General features: G+C 43.2%; 1 long non-coding RNA gene across 1 annotated transcript in view; it reads left to right on the top strand.

Moving 5' to 3' along the window:
• Positions 1-12,071, top strand: part of LOC125427013 — a 65,146-nt gene extending 53,075 nt beyond the window's left edge. The window contains exon 5 of the long non-coding RNA XR_007243623.1: positions 9,253-12,071. This is a non-coding gene — a long non-coding RNA (uncharacterized LOC125427013). The remainder of the gene's footprint in view (positions 1-9,252) is intronic.
• Positions 12,072-12,353: the final 282 nt, after the last annotated feature.

Here is a 12,353-nt window from a genome sequence, read left to right as displayed (position 1 = left end):
AGTTTGGAGAGGAGACGTCTGAGGGGGGATATGATTGAAGTCTATGTACCATGCATGGGGTAGAAAATGTTGACAGAGAGAAATTTTTCTCTCTTTCTCACAATACCAGAACCAGGGGGCATTCATTGAAAATGCTGGGGGGAAGAATTAGGACTAATAAAAGGAAACACTTCTTCACGCAACGTGTGATTGGTGTTTGGAATATGCTGCCACAGGAGGTGGTGATGGCCACCAACCTGGATAGCTTTAAAAGGGGCTTGGACAGATTTATGGAGGAGAAGTCGATCTATGGCTACCAATCTTGATCCTCTTTGATCTGAGATTGCAAATGCCTTAACAGTCCAGGTGCTCGGGAGCAACAGCCGCAGAAGGCCATTGCTTTCACATCCTACATGTGAACTCCCAAAGGCACCTGGTGGGCCACTGCGAGTAGCAGAGAGCTGGACTAGATGGACTAGACTCTGGTCTGATCCAGCTGGCTTGTTCTTATGTTCTTATGTTCTTAAAAGTCTGGCTTTGTCCACAGATTTTACTTCTTAAAGATCTACTGTTGTGAGATTTAGACTGATAAATGTGAATTTTTAAAGGCTGTTTACTTAAGTCTATACACAAGGGGGAGCTGACACCACACTTACTAAGGAAGAAAGGATACTTTTCAAGAACTTGCTGTAACTCCCAGTTTAAGATCCCTTTGCTTTATTTCTTAAGAATAAGGTCTGGAGACCTATAAGCATTATTGACACCTTCAGTAGTTCCTTCATGTTCTTTTTTTATGGTCATGAGAAAGCAATGTAAGTGAACCAGATTTGGCTTTAGCCTAAAACTTCAGATTAACCCCCCCCCCCCGCCCCAAGAAGAGCACAATGATTCCTTTCCCCTTTGAAGTAACTGACATAAAATCTCTCTTACTTTTTCTGATTCACTGGCCTAACTAGCAGAGAACTAGTGCCTTTGACAGCCATTTATTTTGCAGCGAATGCTACTTTTCCACATTCACTTCTTTTCAAAGGCTTCCTGAAACAGGTATACCTTCTCAAAAATCAAAAAACAAAAGTCAGTCCATGAGCAACTATAGTTTAAGCTCTATCTCTGTTTTAACAATTAACATCACTCCAGAAGATGTGAGTGTGTATGTGTTTATGATAAGAGCTACTGACTTGTGCAGAAACCAGGCCATTAAAAGCAATGCACAGAATGGGGCCAGAAGCTAACTCGAGGCCAGAGTGGATTGTACAACACAATGTGAATATATTGCTGCCTCCTTGCCTCCATATGGAGACAGGCCACATTGCTCTACAATGGAAGCTTTTGTAGAATTTTCAAGGACATTCCCATGAAAACTGAATTACATCAGTCAGGCTTTTGGAAACCAGAGTATGCGTAGTTGGGCCAACCAAGTTCGGTGCAATATTCTACTTTTCCGCCCCCCCCATGTGGCCTCAAGGTATCGCGCGGTACATAGCGCACCCCATCCCCTTGTAGCTTTGCGACTGTTAAAAACTGAAGGTAGTAAATAGTCCAATATCAGATATAATTGTTAACAAGATTCCAAGTCACAAGGCAGCCCATTTACCCATCTAGAGTGAGGAATTACCAGTCCCAGGCCCTGATTTCCTGACCTCAAGAAGTGGGAAAAAATGACCTCTACAGGATTTCCCTTCAGTTGATGTGGTAAAGGACATCAAGACTAGGGGAGGCAGTCTGAAGCATAACCTAGAAGTTACCTTACATCCTCCCCAAATTCCACCATCTCCAAGTGATGCCACCCCAAATCTTCTGGCATTTTCCACTGATGGACAATGAACCCTACTGGTCACAGCCAACAGTTCTTTCCAAACGGCATTGGATCAAAGTGCACCTACAAAGTATGGACCTTTTCTAGTGGACAACTGATGCTCCACTGGTAAGTGTTATATACACTTCCTTTAAAGTGTTTGCATTCTCCACTAGCATCATCTCTCAGCACATAGAGATGGCCAGGTTGCTCCATGTTCAGCCATACATTTAGCACACACCTGTACGTAATGTTTGGCAGAATACTCTGTACAAAGTAGCAGAATGATGAAGGCAATATACCTATCTGGGATGAAAAAGCCAAAATAGTTTGGTCACCTGCTTGTATTTCTTGTTTAGGGCCTTGTTTTTCATCCACTAGACCATGCCATCCAGTCTTTGGTTTAGCACCAAGACAGCAGATCATGAAATATAAAATATGGTGTCGCTAGTACATCAGTTCCCTGACCTGGATGGCCCAGACTAGCACTATGTCAGGTTCTGTACCTTCACAGAATAAACAGACTCTGGATTCTTGATCAGAAGTGAAAGGCAACGAAGCACCCAGCTTGAGAAAGCCCATTCTGCCAGACCTGGCTTAGCTGGTCTCTTTTATCCCTGAAAATGCCCCACTCCAGTTTTCCAAAAAAAATGTGTGAAAATAGTTATTTTGGAGTTTAGGCCCTAAGGTTGGGACTAGGGAAAGATACAGCCACCTGGCATGTCTACCCCCATAAGACAACTGGCACATCCTTTTTTCTCTTGGGAGTAATCCATCAGGGTCAGCCTAGTTCTCTATGTGTTAAGCCATGAAGATCAATAGAAGCAAAAGTAAAGTTCCTTTACATAAAGCAGGCTGGTTACATAGATCTTGCAACAATTGCACTGAAGTGAGAGTTCCCTTCCATCATCCAGATATGATCTCTGTCAGTGCAAGTTGTTACAAACAGAAATAAGCTAGGAAAGCCCCTCAATCACCCCTTAATCACCAGGCACTGTTCCCGACACACTATTTGGTCAGCTGGTGGAAGCTAAGCAGGGTTGGAGGTGACTTGAGAGCACTTCTCATCCTTGCCTGTATATTTATGATATCACATTTTAAAACTCCAGTCAAAATTCCAGAATGTTGCTGCTTCAGGTGATGGACAGTTGCTGATGTTTTAAGAGGATAAATTCTTGGAGTGCATTCTTATAGCTGTTAAAATAGAAATACAACATCTCCTCCTTCTGGACAAATGTAGAATACTATAAGAAAATACTCAATTGGCCAAGTAAAACAGGGCTTTTAGGACCACAGTTTGACTCCATCAGTTTAAAAATGAATGGAATAATTCCTGGGCTAATCATGGATGCTAACCAAATGTTCTATCCTGGATAGAGGAATACATTGATCAACAATGAGAAGAATTGCAGGGAGCTTTAAAAGTAACAACAAGGAGAAATTCTCTCCATTTATCTCAAAATACAGATCACCCAATGGTGTCTTAGAAACCATACCAAAATGCACCAATGATTGATAGCTCCCCCAGAAAGCATTGGTCTCTTTCCTTCAGCTGATTATCATCTAAGACAAGATTGTTAATTCACTGCAAAATATAAGACATGAGCAAGCAACCAGACTGCTCTTAGTAAAATCTCTGTTCCTCCAATTTATAAAATGGATTGGAGAGCCATCTTGTTGACCTTCATCACAGACACTGCAAAGGTCACTTATGACTATTCGTAATTACAATTATCTCTGCTGTGTACATATAAAAATGATTCAAGGCTTTCACATCTGTGTCTCTGGGTCAGGTCAAGTAAACAATATGCTTAATTTTGTACAACATGTAAAAATTACTCTAGTAATCTGTCCTTTGCTTAGCACAACAAGGGGATTGTCTGTAAAAGTGAATTGTGACATAGTAATTATTATTTTCAAGATAGTCTGTGTGCATACAGTTATATTTACTTAGTTAATTTATGTTCTGCCTTTCTGTTGAACAAGCTTTCCCCAAAGTAAAGAATATACTAAAACACTACAACTTGCTTAATGTTTTAAATCTTGGATAATGACTCAGGCCGTTTCCGCACGGCCTCCATTCGCCCCCACGCCTCCAAGAGTTCTGGCGGCGTGGGGGCGGAAGCCCGTTCGCATGCAAGCATGCGAACGGGCCAAGCAGAGGCTCTAGACTGCAGGCGGTTCAAGACGAAAGCGCCTCTTAGCACTTCTGCGCCCCACTCACGATGTCCTTGTCGTCGCCTGCTGGGCGTCGCAGCCCCGCCGACGCTGTCCTCCCACCTCCAGGAGGTCGGAGGACAGCGTGGGCGGGGCTGGCGACGCTCAGCAGATGACTCCAGGAGGACATCGTGAGTAGAACGGAGGAGGGCGAGAGATTAGTACCGGGCGGTAACGGTTCACACCGCGCCGCCGGGAAGATGCTTCCTCCCCAACAACAACCCTTTAAAGGGTTGTTGTTTAGGGCGGCCTGAGGCCGCCCTGGGGGGAGGGAAGCGGAGTCAGGTCGCCGCTGCTGCGTTGCAGCAGCGGCGCCTGTGCGAACCGTGGCCTGGGGGCAGCGTTTTTAGTGCCCCCAGGCCGTTGTTAATGGGCCGTGCGGAAACGGCCACAGTGTTGTATAGGGCTCAGAGTGTCAAACTCAGATCTGAGAGACCCAGGTTTGAATCCCCACTTTGCTTTGGAAGCTAGAAGAAAAAGAAGGTTTAGATTTATATCCCCCGTTTCTCTCCTGTAGGAGACTCAAAGGGGCTTACAATCTCTGTGCCCTTCCCCCCTCACAACAAACACCCTGTGCGGTGGGTGGGGCTGAGAGAGCTCCAAGAAGCTGTGACTAGCTCAAGGTCACCCAGCTGGCTTGTGTTGGAGTGCACAGGCTAATCTGAATTCCTCAGATAAACCTCTATAGTTCAAGCAGCAGAGCGGGGAATCAAACCCAGTTCCTCTAGATTAGAATGCACCTGCTCTTAACCACTACACCACTGCTGCTCCTAGCTACCTGGATGACTTTGGGTCATTCATACGCACTTACTCGAATCTATCTCACAGTGTTATTTTGACAACAACATGGAGGAGACGAAAATTGTGTAAGCCACTTTTATATCTTCATGAGGGATAAATATGGGGTATGGGGCCATCTCTTCAGATGTGAACCTGTGTGTTGGGCTTGCTCTTCCCAGCCTTCCTTGCCTATCATATGACTGTACAGGATGAGATAATTGATCTCAGCTTTCTTAGGCTTTCTCTGTCTTTGCCCTTCACTCTGGAATGGGCTGCAAAGAAAGGTAGTTATTTTCAGCTAGTTAACTCTAGCTATTTTGGAATGGTGTTGTACTAATTGCTTTTTTATTTTTATTTCTTCCTTAAAAAACAAGAAAAAAGAACAAGAGATAGGTTAAAAATACATATGGTGAAATACATGTGGTAAGATAGTCTCCCATATGAGCACCAGGTCAATACTGACCCATGGGGTGAGATCATAGACAGACTATGTTTATGGGGTGGTATATTATAACCTTCCCCATTTGTATACACTTTATCCTCAGCAAGCTGGGTACATAAGCATCCTCAAAAAAACACATCGCCACCAAAATTCTAATGCAAAATTGTTACAAGAAATAAGTTCTTCCCAGAACAGTAGAAATGACTGAACATGCCCAAAGCATAAGTTTAATCGATGTCTCCTGTGAGTTACCATGCCAACAGCAACTATACTCAATTCTTTCCTTGCCGTGGTGTCCAGTAGTGATGTGTAGTTGGGAATGCCAAGGTAAAATAATAGTTGGAAAATACCTTACTGATATTTTTTGACTATTTTTTCAGATTTAAAAAATGACATTTTAAAATGTAGCTGGCACTTGATCCTAAAAAAGTCAGAAAAAATGCTTTGGCTCCATTATAACCTATGGGAGATCTTTCCAGGGTTATATTATATGGGGGATCTTTCCGGGGTTATGGGTGCGTTTGTTAAGGGAGAGGCATAAAATTTGCAGCATAGCTGCTGGTGAGCCTCAGAAAAACTGCCTAGTTTGGTAAAGATTGGGTTAAGTGAGCCCCAGGAGTGTGCCCCTATCCATCCTCCTTTGAAAATAATGGGAAAAACAGCGCTTTTTCCTCCAGGGGAAAAGCAAAGAGGCATGCCTGTGAGCAACCACAGGTCAATGCCTCCCACTGAAAGAACCTACACATGCCCAGCAGAATAAAACCAGAATCCAGGAAACCAGCAGAAGCGCAAGTCAATATGGCAAAACCTAACAGAACCAATGTCAAACCAGAGAATCGCATCACCAAAAACTCAAGCCAGGAGGGCACATTTGCTAGCCCAGATGAGCCCAGATGAACCAAATGCAACACTAAGGTGCCTTCCAGAACCCAGACTCAACTCTGGCAGTACTAGCCCAACAGGACCATTGTCAAACCACAGAATGTTAGCATTTTAACATGTTGCCACCACCACCACCCCTGTTCACAATCAAGGGCAGTCCCTGGAAGCCTTGCACATGGGGAGGGGAGAAAATCAGCAAAAATCCTTGGCAATATGCAGGTGCCCATCAGAACCCAGGTCCAGTCAGGCAGTGCAAGCCAGCAGAACCTATGTCAAATCAGAGAATCTCTAAAGTGGAAACTGAAGGTGTGGAGGCCCAGACAAACCAGAAACACTCAAGCAGTGAAAGTCAAACAGAACCATTGTAGACCTTTTGTGGTTCCTATGTACACCTTTCCATAGCTACAGGGTATGCAATATACTCCTGCAGAAGTGAGGGATTCTCTCTTGTCCTTTGCTGAGCGTAGCATTTGCTGTATTTTCCTGGATGGTTTGAAGATGGTCTGTAGGTAATGCTTTTTCAACAGTTTCCCTATTTGATCTGTGATTCCCTTGATGTATGGTAGAAATATTTTTCTGGTGGTGGGCTGTTTCTCCTCAGTCCTCTGGGTTTTTCTTGGCCTTAAAGCTCTTCTGATTTCTGTAGTGGAGTAGCCATTAGCCTGCAGAGCCCAGTCTAGATGGTTGCATACCCTGTAGCTGTGGAAAGGTGTACATAGGAACCACAAAACGCAGCATTCAGGAACGTAACAAGGAACACAAAAGATGCTGTCAGCTTAACCATCCTGAAAAATCTGCAGTTGCAGAACATGTGTTAAACAAAACTGGACATAATATTTTATTTGAGAACACTGACATTCTGGACAATTCAGAAGCTTACTATGTCAGACTGCACAGGGAGGCCATTGAAATTCACAAACACCAGGACAACTTCAATGAGAAAGAAAATACATTAAAAATTAGCAAAGCCTGGCTCCCAGTACTTAAAAAATGGACTGATAACCCCACCCGCAATACAGTGCACTCAACCACACCTTTGCATAGCAAGTTCCACCCAAACACTTAATGATTAGTTCCCCACCCTGGGACATGGACAATATACCACACTAAACTTTCTCTTCACATCTTGTATCATCAGTGTGAAACAGATCTTTTCTTTAGAGCAATCTTCGAAGATGCCAGCCACAGATGCAGGCGAAACGTTAAAAACAAAATCCACCAGACCACGGCCACACAACCCGGAAAACCCACCAGAACCAGAGATTTAACTACTGAAATGTTATACTCCCCAAATTGTGTTGGTCTCTAGAGTACTACTGGACTTGCATGTAGCTATTCAATGCTCAGTTGTTGCCATCCTAGACCCATTATGCATGGAGTACTTTGCTTGAGACTCTTCACTCCACAGAAGAGTAGCAGTGGGGTCTCCTCAAGTTCCCTTGTTTATGCACAAGGAGGTGCCCGACTGCAGGCTGTGCAGCTTGCCTGCCCCCAATTCTTGGTCACTCCCAGTTGTCGCAAGATTGCCAGCTGTTTTAAAAAAACCTTTAAATTTTTATATCGATATTTCTTATACCACAATTTTAATGGCTCATTTTTATTCATTTTTGTATTTTTTTTTAAAAAAGCTAGCTGTTGGTTTCCTAGAGATGCCTGTGAGGAGTGGGGGGCAGGGAGACCAAAAGGAGTGGAAATCCCAAAGCAAGGGAAAACATTGGCGTTTGCCTGCTTTCAGAAATCACAGGGCTTCTGGGATCTGCGGTACCATAAGTGGGAATGCATCTGCAATGAAAACTCTGCCCTGAAGAAAATGTACCCTTGCTGCAAGGCAGAGCACCAGTGTATAATTGGCCTAAATCCACTGGAATGAATGGGATTAGAATGGCATTACCCTGCATAGGATTGTACTGTAAGGGTCTAACCTTTTTTACACTTATTTGGGAGCAAGCTCAATTGAAAATAATCGATATCACTGCTGAGTAAATCCCTAATCTGCAAAGGAGGCAAGACCTTTCTCACATGAGTTATTGTGAGGATGATATCAAGGACCCCCCCCCAGCAATAATTTGCTTAGGCAAATTAAAACCAGTCCTATGTAGACTCATAATGGCAGCAGTGCAGTTATATTTATATCCTATGTAGTCCTATGTAGACTCATAATGGCAGCAGTGCAGTGTAAGATCTGTGACTGGATTTCCAGACAGTATCATTGATATTTTAGGGCAATTGTGACCAGGGCGGAATGTTGTGAGAGCAAAGGATCTAGGGAAGATTGGCTATCCCCCTACCCCAATCCCCATCATTTTCACAGTTTACCCCAACCCCCAGCATTTTCACAGTTTTCACATCCCCTCGCTCATAGGCTGTTGTTTGTCCTTCTGAGACAAACAATGGAGTCAGGGAAATCACATGCAGGCAAAGTTTAAGTGCTCCCTCCTCCAGTATTGTTGCTCTGACTCTCCCTCCCACATGGCTGCTTATATGTGAAAATAAAAATGTTGAGAGTTCTGGTCACAGATCTCCTGCGTAACAGACAGATAGCATGCCCAATTGTAAACTTCCTTGGAGAAAAGGGTATATCATCGCTTTCTTTCAAGGCCTTGCAGATTCTAGAAACCTTCTCCATCAAGTATATTGAAACAAGAAGTGAACAATGCAGTGTATGCAGCATCTGTCAGATAAGTAATCAGAACTCTAGACCACTTGAAAAAGGGAATGAATCAATATCTACTTGCCCGGTGTTTGCAGCAGGTGCAGAGCACATAGTCTGGAGAAGAAGAAGAGTTTGGATTTATATCCCCCGTTTCTCTCCTGCAGGAGACTCAAAGGGGATTACAATCTCCTTGCCCTTCCCCCCTCACAACAAACACCCTGTGAGGTGGGTGGGACTGAGAGAGCTCTGAAGAGCTGTGACTAGCCCAAGGTCACCTAGCTGGCATGTGTGGGAGTGCACAGGCTAATCTGAATTCCCCAGATAAGCCTCCACAGCTCAAGCAGCAGAGCTGGGAATCAAAACCGGTTTTCCAGATTAGAGTGCACCTGCTCTTAACCACTGCTGCTCCTTCAGGAGGCTCTGAAGCACAGTTTTATCCACTTCTTGCTTCCTGCTTCTTGCTTCCTGAACATTTACCCTGTTAAATTCTCTTTGGTTTTCTAGGTGGAGGGACCTAATATACTGCTATACAACTACAATCTGCATCTGGTATGAAGAGAAAACCACAACTAACAAAGGGGGAAAGTTGAATTACCCTGTGCTGTCTGGAATCTCTGCTGCAATTGCAAATGGAGCAACTATTGCATTGCCAACATGATCACTATGGAAAATCTCCCCTGCCCCCCATGTACAACCAACTCCTGTTCTTTTTGACTGTCACTGGAGAAACATAATGTCATCTCATCAGGCTATGACATATATTTCTACAGGTTACTGAAGGCAAAGGGCAGAAACTTTTGATGCAATTTTTGAATACAATCTGTGAATTTCTGTGTATATTTTCCTCATAAATATACACTTAAAAAAATAATGGGTGGAGTGGTCAGGGTGTTAAACTAGTGGGAGTGAATGTTAATGTAGAATCAACAGTGCAGCAGATTCTGTACAGTGTTGAAAAAAATAACATCAATATTTTCAAAATATCTTCATCTCATTCCCTCCTCACATTTCAGGAAAGTACAATTTTTGCAAGCAGTTTAATGACCCCCCCCCCTTCCCCACATCTTCAGCTGACTTTTGCTAACTCTTCCTAATCCCTCTCTCACACTTAGCCTATCGACAGCTGTAAAGATGAGCATGCCTTCCTGCCCTGCAAACAAGCAGTTAAAAGCAAGAGGTGGTTGGAAGCTGAATTGGTCCTCATCATTGCGTGTACATGGTCAGGTAGCAAAGGTCAGAAATGCCACAAATACCAGACCCTGAAGGGACAGATTATGAACAATGGACAGGCTACCCATGACACAACCTCGCCTGCTCCACCAAGGGTTGCCTTGGAGACAAACCCTGAGAAGAAGTGATCTGATGGGGAAGCAAAGGGAGGAGGGATGCCTGAAGCAAAGTCCTGTGACACTTCTGCTGTGCCTAATAGAAGTGCATGAGGGAGTCTGAACACGTTGAGACTCTGTGCTATTCCCTATTAGTGTCCATGACATATTCCAGGGCTGCAGGTGGACAAGACAGAAATGGATAGAGAGAGGCAGGTGCTCATTGGTCATGTTTGTAGCAAATAGCCTTGGGCCAAAACAGGATTTAGATTAAATGGAAAGAGAATATATTTTCATTACCAGAAGAGTAGCAAAGAGGCCTTCGTGGGTTCTGTCTTTGAACTCTCAGCATCCAGTTTCATACACATCCGTGGTTTCACTTAATTTCATTGAGCAAATGATGCAGTTCTGAAAAAAAGACCCATTTGTCCAGCCTATTAAGGACATTAGCACTTCCTGAAAAGACCTGATGCCAGTCCCTTTAGTGTACCGGGAAAGCAGGTTGCTGTTAAAATTGTAAGAAATGCAAAGAAATGCATTTTCAGATGATAAAATGGGTATATTTATTTTATAACTTGTGTCAGCAACATGTCTGCACCGTGGCAAAAATAAACCTTTCCCATCGAGTCCAGATGATGAGCATAACACATGAGGGCAATCTAGAGATTTTTACAGTGGTGGTTGCAAGCGCTGCTGGCTCACTTGTGACTGCTATGAGAACCACCCAAATGGGACGGGACCACTCTTCAGTTGGGGCTAGTGTGTCTCTGGTGTAGGTTTCCCAGGCCAGTTAATTGCAAGGGAAACTTAATAAGTGATGTCAATTCTCTCTAGAAATCACTGCAAACTCCATGGTTTAATCCTATGATTCCAGCCAATTCCTAAAGGCATGACATCACGTTTACATTTATCTGGAAATGACATCACATAAGCAATTGACAGTCATTTTAAATTTTTATTATTCTCCAGTTGCGGGGAACCTACATGGGGCTGCCCTTGAAAAGCGTTCAGAAACTTTAATTGGAACGGACTGATGTAGTCAGGATGTTGACTGGAGTGGACCCTCAGGGCCATATCTATACTGGCTCCAAATTTGCTTCTAGGCATAATACAATGTATAGGAGTTGACCTTCAAAGCAGTACTTTGAATGGGACCAACATACCTGAAGGACTGCCTACTCCTTTATGAACACGTCTGATCACTATGATCTTGTCTGGGGGCCCTGCTTTGGTGCCCTTGCCTTCTGAGTTTAGGTGGGTGGCAACATGGAAGAGGGCCTTCTTGGCCATGACACGAAGTTTAGGAACTGTCTCCCAAGGGTCTGTCACCTTCTGTTGCCATCTTCCATAGTATGTGATGCCTTTTTTCTTTGCTTTGCCTTCCTTCAGTGGTCCCTCCTTCCTAACCAAGGACCTTGGTGGTCCTTGTGAGGGCAGAAAGATGGAATGTAAATTTTGTAAATAAACTCTGGTTTGGGTATCACGGTAGAAGGTGGAGTTAAATGAGAAAAAAGATTGTGTTTTTTCTTTGTGTCTTTTGCTTTGTATACATGCAAAACTAAAGCATTCATATTTATATTTTCAGTGTCCTTTCTGTGAGAATAACAATAATGTATAATTTTTATCATATGGGGCCTCTTGAACAACAAAGTTAGGACTTCATGGCATAATGTGGTCCTGAGTCTCCTTGAAACTGTACATGAGACTTCTTCCCTTTTAGCCTTTGGAAAATATGTAAAAGTTATCTGTTCTGAAATCCTTTTCACTGATGAATACTGGACCAGGGGATCAAGAACTTTTTTATTCCTGTTATCTGATACAATGATAATGCAGTGAATTGTGAAAGTAGTCTTGGAGTGAATGTTATACAGTAAGTTATTTGTTATATGGTATATTATTTCGCATTTCAAAAATGTAGATTTTTTTTCAGTTTTTAATTCACTGAGCCTGTAAGAAGGAGTGGATATACACATTTTAAACAAACAAATAAACATAAAACAGCAGTGGAAAGTTTACCTGTATCCTATGCCTCTTCCTTAACCACTTCCTACCACTGTCTCTTGGTTCATGTTCTGGAGTGAGCAGTACCCCATTTTTTCATGCTCTCCTTTTTGACCATCTTTTCATGTAGAGATGTTGTATAGATGATCATCAAGCATTTTGTGTCACAGAAACAACAGATGTGCAGGAGAGTGGGCAATTACAGAGCCCAGCTCGGCATGAACATATTTGTGGAAAGCCATAATCGGCATCATGTTGTTTCTCCATTAACAGCCCTGG

Source organism: Sphaerodactylus townsendi, linkage group LG02 (assembly GCF_021028975.2).
Source record: "Sphaerodactylus townsendi isolate TG3544 linkage group LG02, MPM_Stown_v2.3, whole genome shotgun sequence".
Taxonomy (NCBI): domain Eukaryota; kingdom Metazoa; phylum Chordata; class Lepidosauria; order Squamata; family Sphaerodactylidae; genus Sphaerodactylus; species Sphaerodactylus townsendi.
This window is presented reverse-complemented; position numbering and strand designations above follow the sequence as displayed.